General features: G+C 42.0%; 1 pseudogene; it reads right to left on the minus strand.

The window, feature by feature from the left end:
* LOC114213847 (large ribosomal subunit protein eL34 pseudogene) lies at positions 1 to 392 on the minus strand (annotated as a pseudogene).
* Positions 393 to 15,624: the final 15,232 nt, after the last annotated feature.

A 15,624-nucleotide genomic window follows, 5' to 3' on the forward strand; every position in this document is an offset into this window, starting at 1 on the left:
TTAACTGACTGAGTCACCCAGGTGCTCCAAAAGAGCTTCATTTTTAAATTTAGCTTTCTGACTCTGTGTTTATACCTTCAATACTTTCACAACAATTTTCTGCTCCTCAATAAGGAAAGCACACTTGATCCTGTCACGAACACATTTAGCACACATGGAGCCACCATAGGCCCTGCTGACGTATTTTTTCATTTTAGACAACCTCATAAGAACTGTAGGTGTCACTGCTCCTTGAAGTTGGCCTGGGCACACACCACAGTGGGTTTTGGTGCTTTCCCAACCTTCTTGGTATAAAGGTAAATGATTTTATTACCAAGGGTTCTAGACAGCCTAGTTTTGTTAGAGGCTGTATCGTAGGACAAACTATGATGGTATGTCAAACACTGGACCATTCTGAATGCTGTAGATGCCGTCCCCAGAAGAGTCACCTTAACCATTTTTAATGGTTCAATGACATTAAGTACCTTCATATTATTGTGCAACCAATCTCCAGAACTCTTTTCATTTTATAAACTGAAACTCTTTACCCATTAATGCCCCTTCTTCCTCCTCCCAACCCCTGACAACCACCATTCTATCTCTATGAATTGCACTATTCTAGGTACCTCATATAAGAGGAATCATACAATATTTGTATTTTTGTGACTGATTTATGTCACCTAGCATAATGTCCTCCAGGTTCATTCATATTGTAGAATGTGTCAGAGTTTTCTCCCTTTTTTTTAAGGCTCAATAATATTTCAGTGTGTGTGTGGGTGTGTGTGTGTACACACCACATTTTGCTTATCCATTCATCTGTTGTGAATAATGCTGCTATGAACATGGGTGTACAAATATCCCTTTGAGACCCTGCTTTTAATTCTTTGGGTTATATATCCAGGAGGAGAATTGCTGGATCACATGGTAATTCCATTCTTAATTTTTGGAAGACCCACCATAATGCTTTCCACCATTTTATATTCCTACCAACCGAGCACAAGAGTTCCAATTTCTCTATATCCTTGCCAACATTTGTTTTCTGTGTTTTGGGTTTTTTAATAGTAGCCATTCTAATGGGTGTAAGGTGCTGTTTCGTTGTGGTTTTGATTTGTATTTCTGTAATGATTATGATGTTTGCATATATTTTTGTTTGCTTTTTGGTCATTTGTATAATTTATTTGGACAAACAAGTCCTTTGCTCATTTTTAAGTTGGATTGTTTGTTTTGTTGTTGTTGTTGTTGTTGAGTGCATGGTTTTTGCATTCTTTTACTTCCTTCCTGTAGCCTTATATTTAAGGTGTGCCTATTGTGCTTTTTAAAAAATCTAGTTTGAGGGGTGCCTGGGTGGCTTAGTCGGTTAAGTGTCCAACTCTTGATTTCAGCTCAGGGTGTGATCTCATGGGTCATGGGTTTGAGCCCTGTGTTGAGCTCCATGCCCTGCGGGGAGTCTGCTTGGAAGATTCTCTCCTGATGCCCCTCCCCCTTCTCTCTCAAGCAAATGAATAAATCTTTAAAAATAAATAAATAAATAATCTAGGTTGAGGGATACCTGGCTGGCTCAGTCAGAAGAGCCTGCAACTCTTGATCTCAGGGTCGTGAGTTTGAACCCCACATTGGGTGTAGAGATCACCTAAAAATAAATAAACAAAGCTTGTAAAAAAAACCCTGGTTTGAGAATCTTTCTTTTAATTGGAGTATTTAGCCTAATTATAATTACTAATTATTATCTACTGCTGCATTACAAATTACCCCAAAACTTAATAGCTTGGACCACAATAAACATTTGGCAGAAGCTTAGCAATATGGTGTCTGGCTCATGGTTTCTCATGAGGTTTCAGTCAAGCTATAAGTGAAGGCTACAATCATCTAAAGACTTGACTGGGACTGAGAGGTCCACCTCTATGGTATCTCACTAACAGGGCTGTTGGCAGGAGGCCTCAGTTCCTTGCCATATAAACCTTTCCATAGGACTGTTTGAGTGTCCTCACAGCACCACAGCTGGCTTCTCCCAGGGTGAATAATCTGAGAGAGAAAGCAAGGAAATGTCTATGTAGTCTTTCATGAAAGAAGTCACATACCATCACTCCATGATATATATTAATTAGAAGCAAGTCACTAAGTCACTCAAGGCAAGGGAAATTAGGCTCTACCTTTTCAAAGCAGAAGTAGTCAAAGAGTTTGTGGATATATCTGAAAACCACTACCATCTCTCTGATCAGAAATTATTTACATTTCAGGGCACCTGGGTGGCTCAGTTGGTTAAGCGTCTGCCTTTGGCTCATGATCCCGGGGTCCTGGGATTGAGCCCCAAGTTGGGCTCCTTGCTCAGTGGGAAGTCTGCTTCTCCCTCTCCCTCTGCCCCTGATTGTGTGCTCTCTCTCTCTCTCAAATAAAATAAACTTTAAAAAATCTAAAAAAATTTTAAAAAGAAATTAATTTCTCATACATGCAAAATACATTTACTCTTCTATGATCCCCCAAATTCTCAACCTGTTACAGCATCAATTCCAAGTCTAGAATGTCATCATTTAAATTAGATCCAGGTGCAGATAAAGCTCCTTGGATCTGGTTTCTCAAGTAAAGTACCTCTTGATTGGAAACCCTATGAAGTAAAGAGATAGACCTTCCATACATTCAACATACAGTGGCTTAGGATAAGTGCTATAGACCCTCCCATTCAAAAAAGGGGAAAATAGGAGGCACATAGGAGTCAATGGTCCACAGCAATTCTGAAATTCAGCTGGGCACAAGCTTGTAGCTCCTTGATTAGGACTTAAGGTCTCAGAATATAATCCTGCATGACTCCCAACTCTATTAAACACTTGATTCTGCCATCTAAGTCATCCTTCTTCATCCATGAAAGGTAGGTTGTGTTTTCAACTGGTTAGTTTTTTTTTTTTCTTTTTTTAAAGATTTCATCCATTTATTTGACAGAGACCCTGGGACCCAGGGATCCCAGGACCCTGAGATCATGATCTGAGCCAAAGGTAGCTGCTCCACCGACTGAGCGACCCAGGTGCCCTCAACTGGTTAGTTTTATCACCTTTCTTACTGCTAGTAGATTTGGGGAGGCAGGGGGTGGCCCATATGCCTCTTTTCATTCTATGTGGTTTTAGTCCCTTGTAGTCCAAACTGGTAGTGGTTCTGTCAATATAATTATTTAAAAATTTTTGTGGTTCTATTATCGATCTTATTATTATTGGAACTTCACTCCCTTAAACAAAAGCTATACCCACAAGTCTCTTCTGGATAATCCCTACTCTATCTTGGGATTTTGTTGAGACTGGAGGAGGAACAGTGATTTTACGGACTGCTGCCAGGTCTACACATACACACACAGCTCGTGCTCACTCTGCACACTTCCAACACGCATGAATTTCAGTTACCACAGTTTAATAAAATAACACCAGTGCCCCAACAACATAGTTCTAATTTTAGTTACCACAGTATATTACTGGTGAGTAATTAACTGTATAAAATGCAAAATTCATCGCTAGCAATTTAGTCCACAAATCACCATGTGAATAAGGTGCATGTCATGACCAGTGACTAATCATGTCACGTTTTGCAAAATCTGTTGGAGATTGGTCACTGTATATCTGTTATTCAATCCACTCACAGACAGCAAATTAGGTATTTCCTCCTTGTCTCCCAGTGATAAACCTATATGACATTTTACAAAAAGGGAAAATCGAAAGAGAGAATTGGCCAACAAAGATAAAAGTGAAGCAAAGAAATGAAAAATGAAAATGTTAGAAGTGAAACGATGTGATTAGAAAATTTGAATAGAGTGACAACAAAGCAAAGATAGCAAAAGACCTAGACTCATATGAAGGTATCCTATGAACCATATTGAAAAAGTATGAGGAATATGAAAAAAATAAGGGGAAGTCACTCCAACAGCTTTTCTTCTAAATTGCACAAGAAACAGAAAGCCACTTATGGATGAAGTGGAGTGTTTACTTGCACTTCTGACTGAAGAACATAATAACTTTTTTTTAAATCAGTTTGGCTAACATTCAGGCCAGAGCATTGAAGCTAATAGCCACATTGGAAGAAAATGATCATTGTAAGGAGACTGAAGAAAACCCTTTCACTGCTGTAATGGCTGGTTCTACCATTTTGGAAAACAGCATGAACTGATTAATATTTTTTAAATTTTTATTTATTTGAGAGAGAGGGAGCATGCATGAGCTGGGGGAGGGGCAGTGGGAAAGAGGCAGACTTCCAGTGGAGTGGGGAACCTGACCCAGGGCCTGATCCCAGGACCCCGGGATCATGCCATGAGCCGAAGGCAGACGCTTAACCAACTGAGCCACCCAGGTGCCCCTGAATTGATTAATATTAAGCTAAACTGGTGGGACTACTAGTGCAGATAAGGGCACTGCTGTGACATTTGCATCCCAATTCTAAGGCAGGTAGTTATGAAAAAACATGAAGATGCCCTAGAGGAAATGATGCTGGTAAAAAAAATAACGTTAAAGGAACTCTCAGACATATTTCATGACATCGAAAGATCTAATGATAAAATGCTGGAAACAGACCCAAACTTAGCAAGGAATATAATATGACAGTTCACCAAGCTGTAGAAAAGATTCTTGCTCTGTAAGTTATATGATGAGAAGGCAAGCATTGTTGAAACGTTTTTTACAAAGAAATAAAACATTTTAATTTTTCAGTGTTTTTAATGTTTTAAATAACAATGTACTAAATGAATATTAACTTTTCTTTTTTCATTTCTCTATACACATATAACGGTAGAGAATTTTTAATGTTTTGACCAAAATATTTAAAGATCACAGAACAATCATACTTCTTCTCACTGAGTATTCAGATCGCTTTGAATGGTTTCAGCTTGCACGGTCGTTTTTACAGTCCTATAGTACCATGCAAAGCAGACTGCCTACATATATTTATTACAGAGATTTGACCTTCTGTAATTGTTAGCTGGTTAAGCAGTTTCTGGAAGGCTGTTGTCTTCACATCTCATGCTAGAGCTTGAAATCTACAGGGCAGGCATTTGGGCATGGACAATGGATTTAGAGTGGACATGAGGAAGAATAAGCTGGAACTCACAAGCGTGAGCTGAGGCCCGTGAGGACTGACAGAAGCCCCCATCAGTTCTTGCTGCCTCTAATGTTGATGGGGTGGGTGCCCTGCAGAAGCCAGGGCTCTTTGCACAGAGCTAATTACCCACACCTGGCCCAGGAGTCAGAGAAGCTGAAGGAAGATCAGGGGAAGGCAAGGCAGTTACACCCATGCCCACTGCCCATGCTAATGAGATGAAACAGCAGACAACTGGCAACAGGTGTCAGCTACAAAATGGCCACCGCTTCACTTCTGCCCCCGAATCTCCAGCAAGAATCTCTTTTATGGCCCATGCTAATTGGAAACATACTGAAAAGGGAACTGGCAAATGTAATTCAGCCTAGCCAAGCTGATACACTTCAAAGCTGTCATACTTAACTCTATAGCTTATTGGTTATGAATATATGCCCCAGAGACAGACTTTCTAGCTCCTTTATCTCAGGCTGTGTGTCCAAGGATAAGTTAGTCTTTCGGTACCTCAGTTTCCTTGTCTATTAAATGAAGATAGGACATACCTTAGAAGATTTGTGTGAGGTTTATTACTCAAAAAGTTGAAAATAGAGCTACTCTACAACCCAGCAATTGCACTACTGGGTATTTACCCCAAAGATACAAATGTAGTGATCTGGAGGGGTATGTGCACCCCAATGTTTATAGCAGGAATGTCCACAATAGCCAAATTATGGAAAGAGCCAAGATGTCCATCAACAGATGAACGGATAAAGCAGATGTGGTACATATATACAATGGAATATTATGCAGCCATCAAAATGAAATTTGGCCATTTGCAATGATGTGGATGGAACTAGAGGGTATTATGCTGAGCAAAATAAGTCAATCAGAGAAAGACAAGTATCAGATGATCTCACTGATATGAGGAATTCTTAATCTCAGGAAACAAACTGAAGGTTGCTTGAGCAGCGGGGGTTGGGAGGGATGGGGTGGCTGGGTGATAGACACTGGGGAGGGTATGTGCTATGGTGAGTGCTGTGAATTGTGTGAGACTGATGAATCACTGTACCTCTGAAACAAATAATACATTATATGTTTTAAAAAAAGAAGAAGAAGAGAGTAGGAAGGGAAAAATGAAGGGGGGAAAATCGGAGGGGGAGAAGAACCATGAGAGACGATGGACTCTGAAAAACAAACTGAGGGTTCTAGAGGGGAGGAGCGTGGGCAGATGGGTTAGCCCGGTGATGGGTATTAAGGAGGGCACATACTGCATGGAGCACTGGGTGTTATACTCAAACAATGAATCATGGAACACTACATCAAAAACTAATGATGTAATGTATGGTGACTAATATAACATAATAAAATAAAATTAAGAAAAGATTTGTGTGAGGTTTAAATGAGGTAATATATATTAGCTGTTGGTTATATTATTGATATATTATCAATAAAACTTGGTCTATTGGAAAAGCTCAATAAATATTATTACTAGTTGTGTGATCATGGGCAAATCATTTAATCTTTTTGATCCTTGGATTTTTCTGTAGAGTGGGGATAACTTCCTTAGCTGATTTCAAAGGCTTCTATTGAGAATCCAATGAAATGACCCATCTTAAAGTCTTACTCAAATGTGAATAGTGGTGATGGTGATGATAAGCACCTCTCTTAGCTCCCAGCGTTGGGACTGATACCTACCCCAGTGAGTAATTTAAAGAGCTCTTCAGAGATTATTCATTAGAAAAGTGGTTCTCCAAATAGATCATATTAATGTAAGATGTTGATAATAGGGGAAACTGGGTACTGGGGGGAGGGTATGTGGAACTCTCTGTACTATTTTTGCAATTTTTCTCTAAAACTAAAACTACTCAAAATTTTTTAAAAATATTTTAAAAACCCAATCATAAAAATAAAATTAAATTAAAAATAAGAAAATGGTTCTCAAACTTTAGCAGGCATCTGAATCCCCTGGAGTGCTTGTTAAAATGCGCCTCACTAGGCCCACTCCCTGAGTGGTGATTCACTAGGTCTGGGGTGGGGCCAGAGAGGTTGCATTTCTTTTTTTTTTTATTTTAAAGATTTTTTAAATTTTTTTTTAAAGATTTTATTTATTTATTTGAGAGAGAGAGAATGAGAGATAGAGAGCACGAGAAGGAAGAGGGTCAGAGGGAGAAGCAGACTTCCCGCTGAGCAGGGAGCCCGATGTGGGACTCGATCCCGGGACTCCAGGATCATGACCTGAGCCGAAGGCAGACACTTAACCAACTGAGCCACCCAGGCGCCCAAGAGGTTGCATTTCTAAAACACAGTGCTGACTCTGCTGATCGGAGGATCACACTTTGACAATCACTGACTTCATATTTCCACTATATGGGCTTTCCTGTATTTCCCATGAACAGAGGCTCCCATTCATCATAACCTGTCATTTCTTGGCTCATTCTGTCCATGACATTATCCAACATTGACTTACCAGGCAAGAAGAAGGAGACAATTGATGACCAATTTAGTCACTCAGCAGGACAGTTAAACAGGGCCCAGAAAATTCCTTTTACCTTCCTCCACCTTTTCTCCATCCTCTTCAAAGCTCTAGGCCATTGTACTAAAAATAAACAAATAAATAAACTAATAATAATAAATAAAAAATAAGTCAACTATATTTCAATTTCAAAAAGGCTCTAGGCTATGGATCAAGCCGTGCTTAAACTCATACGCACACAAAATTAAATACATAAATTTCATTATAAAGAAAAATGTGCTAGGGTGCCTGGGTGGCTCTGTCAGTTGAGTGTTTGACTTTCGCTCAGGTCATGATCCCGGGGTCCTGGAATGGAACCCTATGTCAGGCTGCCTGCTCAGTGGGGAGTCTGCTTCTCCTTTCCCTCTCTGCTCATCCTGTCTCTCTCTCCATCCCCTCTTCAAATAAATAAATAAAATCTTGAAAAAATATGTGCTCTTGGAAGAGAATTAAGAAAAAGTAGAAAGAAGAAAATTCCCCACAGTTTTCCCACCCAAAGATAACCACTTAACATTTTTGTATATTTACTTTTTGAATTTTATTTCACTGTATATTTGAGGATTTTCTTTTACACATTGTAATAAAAAATAACATACATTTTTGTATCCTGCTTTTTCACTTAACATTATATCATAAACATTTTTATATTATTGTATAGTATTTATAAACAGTAAATGATTGCATAACTCTTCAATGTTCCCCCCTTCTTAATGTTCCAGTTTTCCCAATTTTTCACTATGGTAAAGGGAGGTTCAAACTTCACAGCTCCATGAAATTTTTTTTTTTAAGATTTTATTTATTCATTTGACAGAGATAGATACAGAGAGAGAGGGAACACAAGCAGGGGGAGTGGGAGAGGGAGAAGCAGGCTTCCCGTGGAGCAGAGAGCCCGATGCGGGGCTCCATCCCAGGACCCTGGGATCATGACCTGAGCCGAAGGCAGATGCTTAACGTCTGAGCCACCCAGGCGCCCCTAACTTTGGTTTCTTATAACTGAACCAAATTCCCTTCTTAAACCTCAAGTCTGTAGAAACAAAAAACATAATTATGTCCCTTCCAGGTAAACTCAGTCACACTCAGAATCTTTCTGCTCCTCCCAGCTCTTTACCTCTCTGTTTCTGAGAGACGTCTGGAAATGTCAGCAAGAAGTGGGGAGGGGACAACCTCTTCTTGATCTTCATCTGCTTTGTCCCGTGGTGGCCTCCTATTTCAATGTGGCAGGCCAGCCGTGTCCCGCTCGCTCATAGACAGGCCGCAGTGGTGGTGGTGGTGTGGGGGTGGGAAGGGTCCCCCTCTGTGCTGACCATCTGCTCATGTGTAGCCACATCCTCATCTGTCCACATGGCATCCTCCTAACCCATCCAGGAGCCCCTTCCCCACTCCCGCCCACGAGGAGTAGAATCTGGGAGAATCTATTCCTGGTCTCAAGCCTCGTCAGGCCAAGCTCTCATTTCCATCCCGTAGAATCTGTGCTGTACTGCTGGGAGATTTGCCAAGAAGGCTTGTTGCCTGCCAAGTCCTTGCCCAGGAATCAAGTCTTTTCAATCCCCGATGAACTCGGTGGGTTTCTGGAACTTCAGAATCGCAGCCAGAGTGCACAGCTCCTGCCGTCCTGCTTCTGCTTGGAGCCCTCCACCTGTCGCCGTCTTCCTCTCCCACAGAGTCTTGTCTTCGCCGAAGTGGAGGAGGCGTGTGGACGTGTTTTGACAGGTCTCTTCCTCCGGCTCTCGGTCTCACACTTAGACCCATGGCTGGTGAGTTTAAAGGTTGAAATTTTGTTGAATTTCTTCTGGAGTCCTGTACCAGCAAATTCTTTAGGTGGCTTCAAGCCTTACAATCTAAAAGGAAGGATGTTAGGCTTGGATTAAAAAGAATTTGGGGAAATAGAAAAAAAAAAACACTAATTATCATCTCAGATTATTATCCTGCCTCATGAATAGTGCTGCGAAAATACTTAGGCATATGTCACCAGTGACCTTTGGCAGACAGGGTAGGGCAGACAACTGTGGATGACTCAAGGCCTCATGTCTTTGAGAAAGGTGGGGGGTGTTTCTGGAGGCTGAGTGTAGAGACAGCGGTATAAGCAGGGGTCCAACCTTGGGATAACAGCAGCATTGTCCAAGGAGCAATGAGTAATCGCCTGCCCCTCCTCCCCTGGAGCAAAGATAGGGAGAAGGCCCTGACACAGGGATGTCCTTTTCAATGCTCAGGGACAGTGACGATCATGCAAGGCAGTCGGTTTACTCAGACAGCCCCCAAACCCCCAAATCTATTGTCTGTCTGTCTGTCCATCTATCAGGATGCGCGTAATTCAGATACTTTCTTTAAATTTTTTCCCAGAAGCGGAACTACTGAGTTAAAGGATAAAACTTGTATAATTTCTATGTTAAAGAAGAGATATATGGCCACATTATGTGACTTAATACATGGTCTTTTTTTTTAAGATTTTTATTTATTTATTTGAGAGATAGAGAGCACATGCACAAAGGGAGAGGGAGAGGGAGAAGCAGACTCCCAGCCGAGCAGGGAACCCAACGCAGGGCTCAATCCCCGGACCCTGAGACCACAACCCGAGCCAAAGGCAGATGCTTAACCAACTGAGCCACCCAGACGCCCTTTAATACATGGTCTTAATACAAAAACTGCCAAAGCTGTTAACTCAAGGATGATCAAGCATTAGACACTGGTGGTAGACAATAAATTGGTACAATCTTTCTGTAGGGAAATTTGTCAATATATCAATATATATACAACACTTTGACCTAGCACCTCCACTTTTGGGAATTTATCTGAAGGAAGGTTGTATATGCTAGGATGTTCAAAGAAGCATGTTTATAATAGTTCAAAATAGACATTGTTTAAATATCTAGTAATAAAGGATTTTTGCATAAAAATAGCATATCCATATGATCAAACAACACACCATCATTAAAAATGATTACAGGAATCAGTATTGATTGAGAAGAAAAATATTCATGATACAATGCTCAGTGAAAAGAACAGATTAGAAAAAAGCATATATAGTATTACCTTTTAAAAAATTATATAGTGTACATATGCATAAAATAAAGGAGCAGAAGGAAACTCACCAACATATTAATAGTGGTTATCAGTAGGTGGTAGGATTATGCTGATTTTTCTTAGTTACTCTTTTCCATATTTTTTACCTGACATTACTTTCTAAAGTGGGGCGGGCGGGGGGGAGAAATGCTGAAAGGTAGCATATGTAATTAGGCTATTTGGAATATATTATTTTACACATTCTAATCTGTTACTCACATAAAGTTCTACCTGCATTGAAATAGACTTCTTGGACTCTATGCCTCTTTTCACTTTACATAGCTCAAGCCCTGCTCTTCTTCTTCTTTTTTTAAAAAAGATTTATTTATTCACTTTAAGGGGGGTGGGGGGAGGGGCAGAGGGAGAGGGAGAGAGAATCTCCAGCAGATGCCCCCCTGAGCGGGGAGCCCCACGCAGGGGCTCGATCCTATGACCCTGAGATCATGACCTGAGCTGAAGCCAAGAGTCAGACACTTGATGAGCTGCACCACCCAGGCGCCCCAGACCTGCTCTTCTTTTGAGGTAACTCCAGAGTTCTCTATTCTTGTCCCCTGCCCTTCATTGCCTCTGCCTCCTCCCCACGCAGGAGCCCCTTTTCTTTTCCTACCAGCCATCCTTAGTCCACATTCTTTTCAAGAGTGGGCCCTGCCCCCTTGTGACACGTCTCTGAAGTGGCTCAGTCTGGAAAATCTTCAAGGAGTTTTGCCCTTTACTGACATTCACTGCAGCCAGACTTGGAGGTCACAAGTCACCTGCAGTGGGGGGTCTGGCATGGACCAGTGTACCATTCAAAGTGGCACTTTTTGGGAGGAGGGGAAGTAACCAAAGTCCACTGCCAAGTAGTCAGCTGGGTTGGGCCAGTAATGGGCCCTGATAAGCTGCTAGGAAAGTTCGGTCTTCAGCCCTTGGACTCCAGCCATGGCAGGACTCAGCAGAACTCAAGGTCCTGCTCATTCAGCTGGCTTTGGGCCTCAGATGTACCAGCTCCTGCCCTTAAACCTGGACACTGGGAGTGAGGGTAGAACAACTGGGAGGGAAACCTCCTACGAACACAGCAGGGGATCAAACCTCTCAGATGCAGCCCCTTCGGCCACTGAGGGCATTCACTTTCCCTTCTGATTTACTTCCCCAGCAAAATATTAGGGCTGACACCTTCTTGGTGATTTTGGATCATTGGCTCCTATAGGACCTCAGAGCTGGAAAGCCCATCAGACATCATCTTCTCCAAGCCTCTCCCTTTACAGCACAGAGACACCAGGTGACCTGCCCAGTGATACTTAGTTTATGATGCAGCAAGTACAGAGTCCAGGTTTCCTGACTCCTAGCTCAGAGCCCTTGCTTTAATATAATTCCATTTGTCTTCTTCACAAATGGGGTTTTTCTAAAGCAAACTGTCTTACACCTTGTGTCATCCTACTCTGAAGTCAACACTGACCCTGTATCTGGCTATAAGCCATCAAAGCTAGAAAATAAATGGATCTAACCTATTTTACAAATGAGAAACTGAGGCCCAGAGAGATTACCCAGGGTGACTTGGCTGTCCAAGTTAAGAGCCAGATCTCTGGTCTCATTCACAGCTATTTCCATTACTGACTGCCCAGATTCTCAGCCAAAGAGGACTGAGGGCCATGGAAAGCAGTTCTGTGTCTCCAGATACACGGAGTCACTGGGAACTCCTTCAGCAGATAACTATTCTCTGCCCCTCTTTCATCTTTCTTTTAACTGGGTGTTCTTGTGCTCAATTCCTGGGAGGAATGAGTGAGCCAGCATCTGTGGAGGTTGGTGTTAAGGAATAGACATCTCACCTAGGAACAAGTGAGTAAGAGAAAATGAGAGGTCGAGCTAGGAAGTGTGTGTGTGTGTGTGTGTGTGTGTGTGTGTGTGTGTGTGTGTGTGTGTGTGTGTGTTAGGGGGAAAGTTTAGGCTGAGTGTAAAGGTGTTATGGGGACCACATTTTCCAAATAAACTATTGAGACTATGGCCTAAGGCTTCATTTGAGTAAAGGGCAGAATATTTTAAATCAAGATTGTCTTCTTTGTAGATAGTTTGAAATTCTGAAGTTATCTGTGAATGATTTGTTTGTCTGCATCATCCAGGCCAAACAACTGCCAAATCTTAGAGCAGAAAGCAACAAGAATCAGTACTTTGTCCTCAGCTTCTAGGTTGGTAAATGTCTCCATGGTCCAAGATAAATGGCTGTCCCTTCTCTACTTGATGTCTTCAGAAAGATGATATCACATCCCTTTACATATTCTCTGAGCGATTATATACTGAGCAAGAACAGGAGATGAAGTACACTAGCTGCCCTGGTCTAGGACTGGTTGACCTGGGACTGGGGTCTGGGATAAGCCTCACCCAACCACATGGATTGCAAGTAGGAGAGGTGGGTCTCCAAAGGAAAATCAGGAGACCATTATTAGAAGAAGGGGGCATGGATAGCAGGGAGAACAAAAATAGTTCTGTCCATAACAGAGATGATGATGATTTCCTAGAGGTGACGTACTAGAATCTCTGTGCAGGATATGGTTGACAGACTCTCAGCATCTACTCCAGAGGTCCTTTCTGTGCTACAGAGGCTGAAAAGATAAGGCTACGCTTCCCAGATTGCATGCAGGTAGAATTCTGGGTGCATATTAGGTCCTGCCACTTAGATCCATTTCTGTGAGATTTGAAAAGTGGAAGTGAGGTGTGGGATTGTGCCACATTCTTGTTGCTTTTCGCTGTTTGCTTCAGGCCAGCAAAGCTATGAGATGCCAATGTCCCATCCTCAGGTGCACAGATGCTGAGAGGAAACTGTGGAGAGAGCTGTGGCAGAGTTTCACATGCCAGTGTCCAGGTTGGAGTGATGGCAATAGCCTCCTGGTCCCAATTCTCTGATACCTGGATTATGGCTTGAGTAGTAGGTCCTAGAACTCAAACTTCACGAGGGTGATGGAAGGGATGGCTCCCGTGAGAGTGTTCTGAGAGTCATTCATGAAAGCAAGATTTGAGTGCACTCCTCTCCCTTCCAGGGGTTTGGTCATCACCTAATCTTTGTGCTGAATCCATTCTGTTTTTAAACATTGGAAGTAATTTATTTCCTCACCTGATTCCTGACTGATACACCTGTGTGGCTTGATTTTGATATGGACTATCCCCTCTTTGAGAATCTGATGTAAAAGAATAAGGACATGGAGAGATGTTCACGAGACATGATGAGATAGAAGGCAATCACAAAGTTGCTAATAGTCTGATTCTCTGCTCCCCTTTCTCAATGTACATGAGCCTATAATCCAGATGTCTGCCTCAGGAGATTGCCAATATTCCTGGCCTTAGAGTCATGCTCTCCTCATTATTCAGATAGAATGGCTCCATATATCCCACACACTCTGGTGCCCACCTTCAAAAAAGCTCCTAAGATTTTTCCAGGGGGCTTGTTATTCTCCTGGACACTGCAAAATTCAATTTTCACTCTGTTTTTACCACCATTTTTTTTTCCTTGCTGGACACCTTCCTTTCACCAAAACCACAGTATACCAAAAACTCTGTGTGCAACAGATTTCCTGAAGATTTGAGGTAAGAATCACAACACTTTATAGTCTGGGTTCCAGCTCAGAATTGAGCCTTAGATATCAGTGCCCTAGAGAGCCACCTGCCATTCCCCTCCTGAAGGCATTTCTTCTTCTTTTTTTATTAAAGATTTATTTATTTATTTGATAGAGAAAGACACAGTGAGAGAGGGAACACAAGCAGGGGGAGTGGGAGAGGGAGAAGCAGGCTTCCTGCGGAGCAGGGAGTCTGACATGGGACTCGATCCCAGTACCCTGGAACCATGACCCGAGCGGAAGGCAGACACCCAACGACTGAGCCACCAACGACTGAGCCACCCAGGCACCCCTGAAGGCATTTATTTCTTGATGTCCATGTGTTTGCCACTTTCCCCAGGCCTGCCCACTAGCCTATGTTGTGCCTTTGTGCCAGTTAGAAAAAGACACAGGCTTTGAGTGGAGCTGATGTAACACCTGCCCAAAAAGAACATGTGTGAGCAAGAACATGTGGGCTACCAGAGAGTTTATGCTCCATCTTATCTGGGCAGCTATTACTCCATTCTCGCCAATTGTAGCATTGTAGAAATGCAAGCCAAGGTTGCCAGGCCTTGTAGATTTTTTAAAAAGCCGGAAACCTAGGTTTTTGTTTTTGTTTTTTTCCCAAAGATTTTATTTATTTATTTATTTGAGAGAGACCATGAGCAGGGGGAGGGGCGGAGGGAGAGGGAGAAGCAGGCTCCCTGCGGGCAGGGAGCCCGACATGGGGCTTGGTCCCAGGACCCTAAAATCATGACCTGAGCCGAAGGCAGAGGCTTCACCTATTGAGCCACCCAGGCACCCTGAAACCTAGATTTTTATTTAAAAACCCTCAACTTCATTTGTTAGTAACTAATAGGCAAACCAAAGTATTTATTAAGTACTTTACTATATGTCTGGGACTTTCCTAAGCACATTATAGGTGTTAATTATTTGATCTTTATAACAACCTGTAAGGTAGTTAACTATCATTATCTGCGCTTTAGAGATTAAAAAAAAAACAAAAAGCCTGAGGCAGAGAAATAAGTTGCCCAAAGTCATATGGATAATAAGTGGCAGAGCAGGATCTGAACTCAGGCATCTGGCCATAGAGACTACCCCTTGATCATAATGCTTTGCCACTATGACCGAAATTTGGCCCACGCTTTGCAAATTTTTGATCTTTGTTAGAGCTGGTGCAATCCAATGGAGTCTTCTGCAATGATGGAATGTTCTGGTTTGTGTTGTCCAATATGGTAGCCCCAGCCACATGTGTCTGTTGAGTACTTGAAATGTGGCTGGTGCAACTGAGGAACTGAATTTTTAAATTTTATTACATTTAAATAGCTTCATATGGGCTGCCTACCATATTGGACAGTGCAGCACTAGACCCTTCTCTCTCAAACTATCATTTTTGTCATTCCCTTAATTTTTAAATTTAATTTTTCAGGGCACCTGGGTGGCTAGTCAGTTGAACATCCAACTCCTAGT

The sequence above is a fragment of the Eumetopias jubatus genome, unplaced genomic scaffold, assembly GCF_037043125.1.
Source record: "Eumetopias jubatus isolate StellerSeaLion01/CBP00866 unplaced genomic scaffold, mEumJub1_p1.0 scaffold_10, whole genome shotgun sequence".
NCBI classification, from domain to species: Eukaryota; Metazoa; Chordata; class Mammalia; order Carnivora; family Otariidae; genus Eumetopias; species Eumetopias jubatus.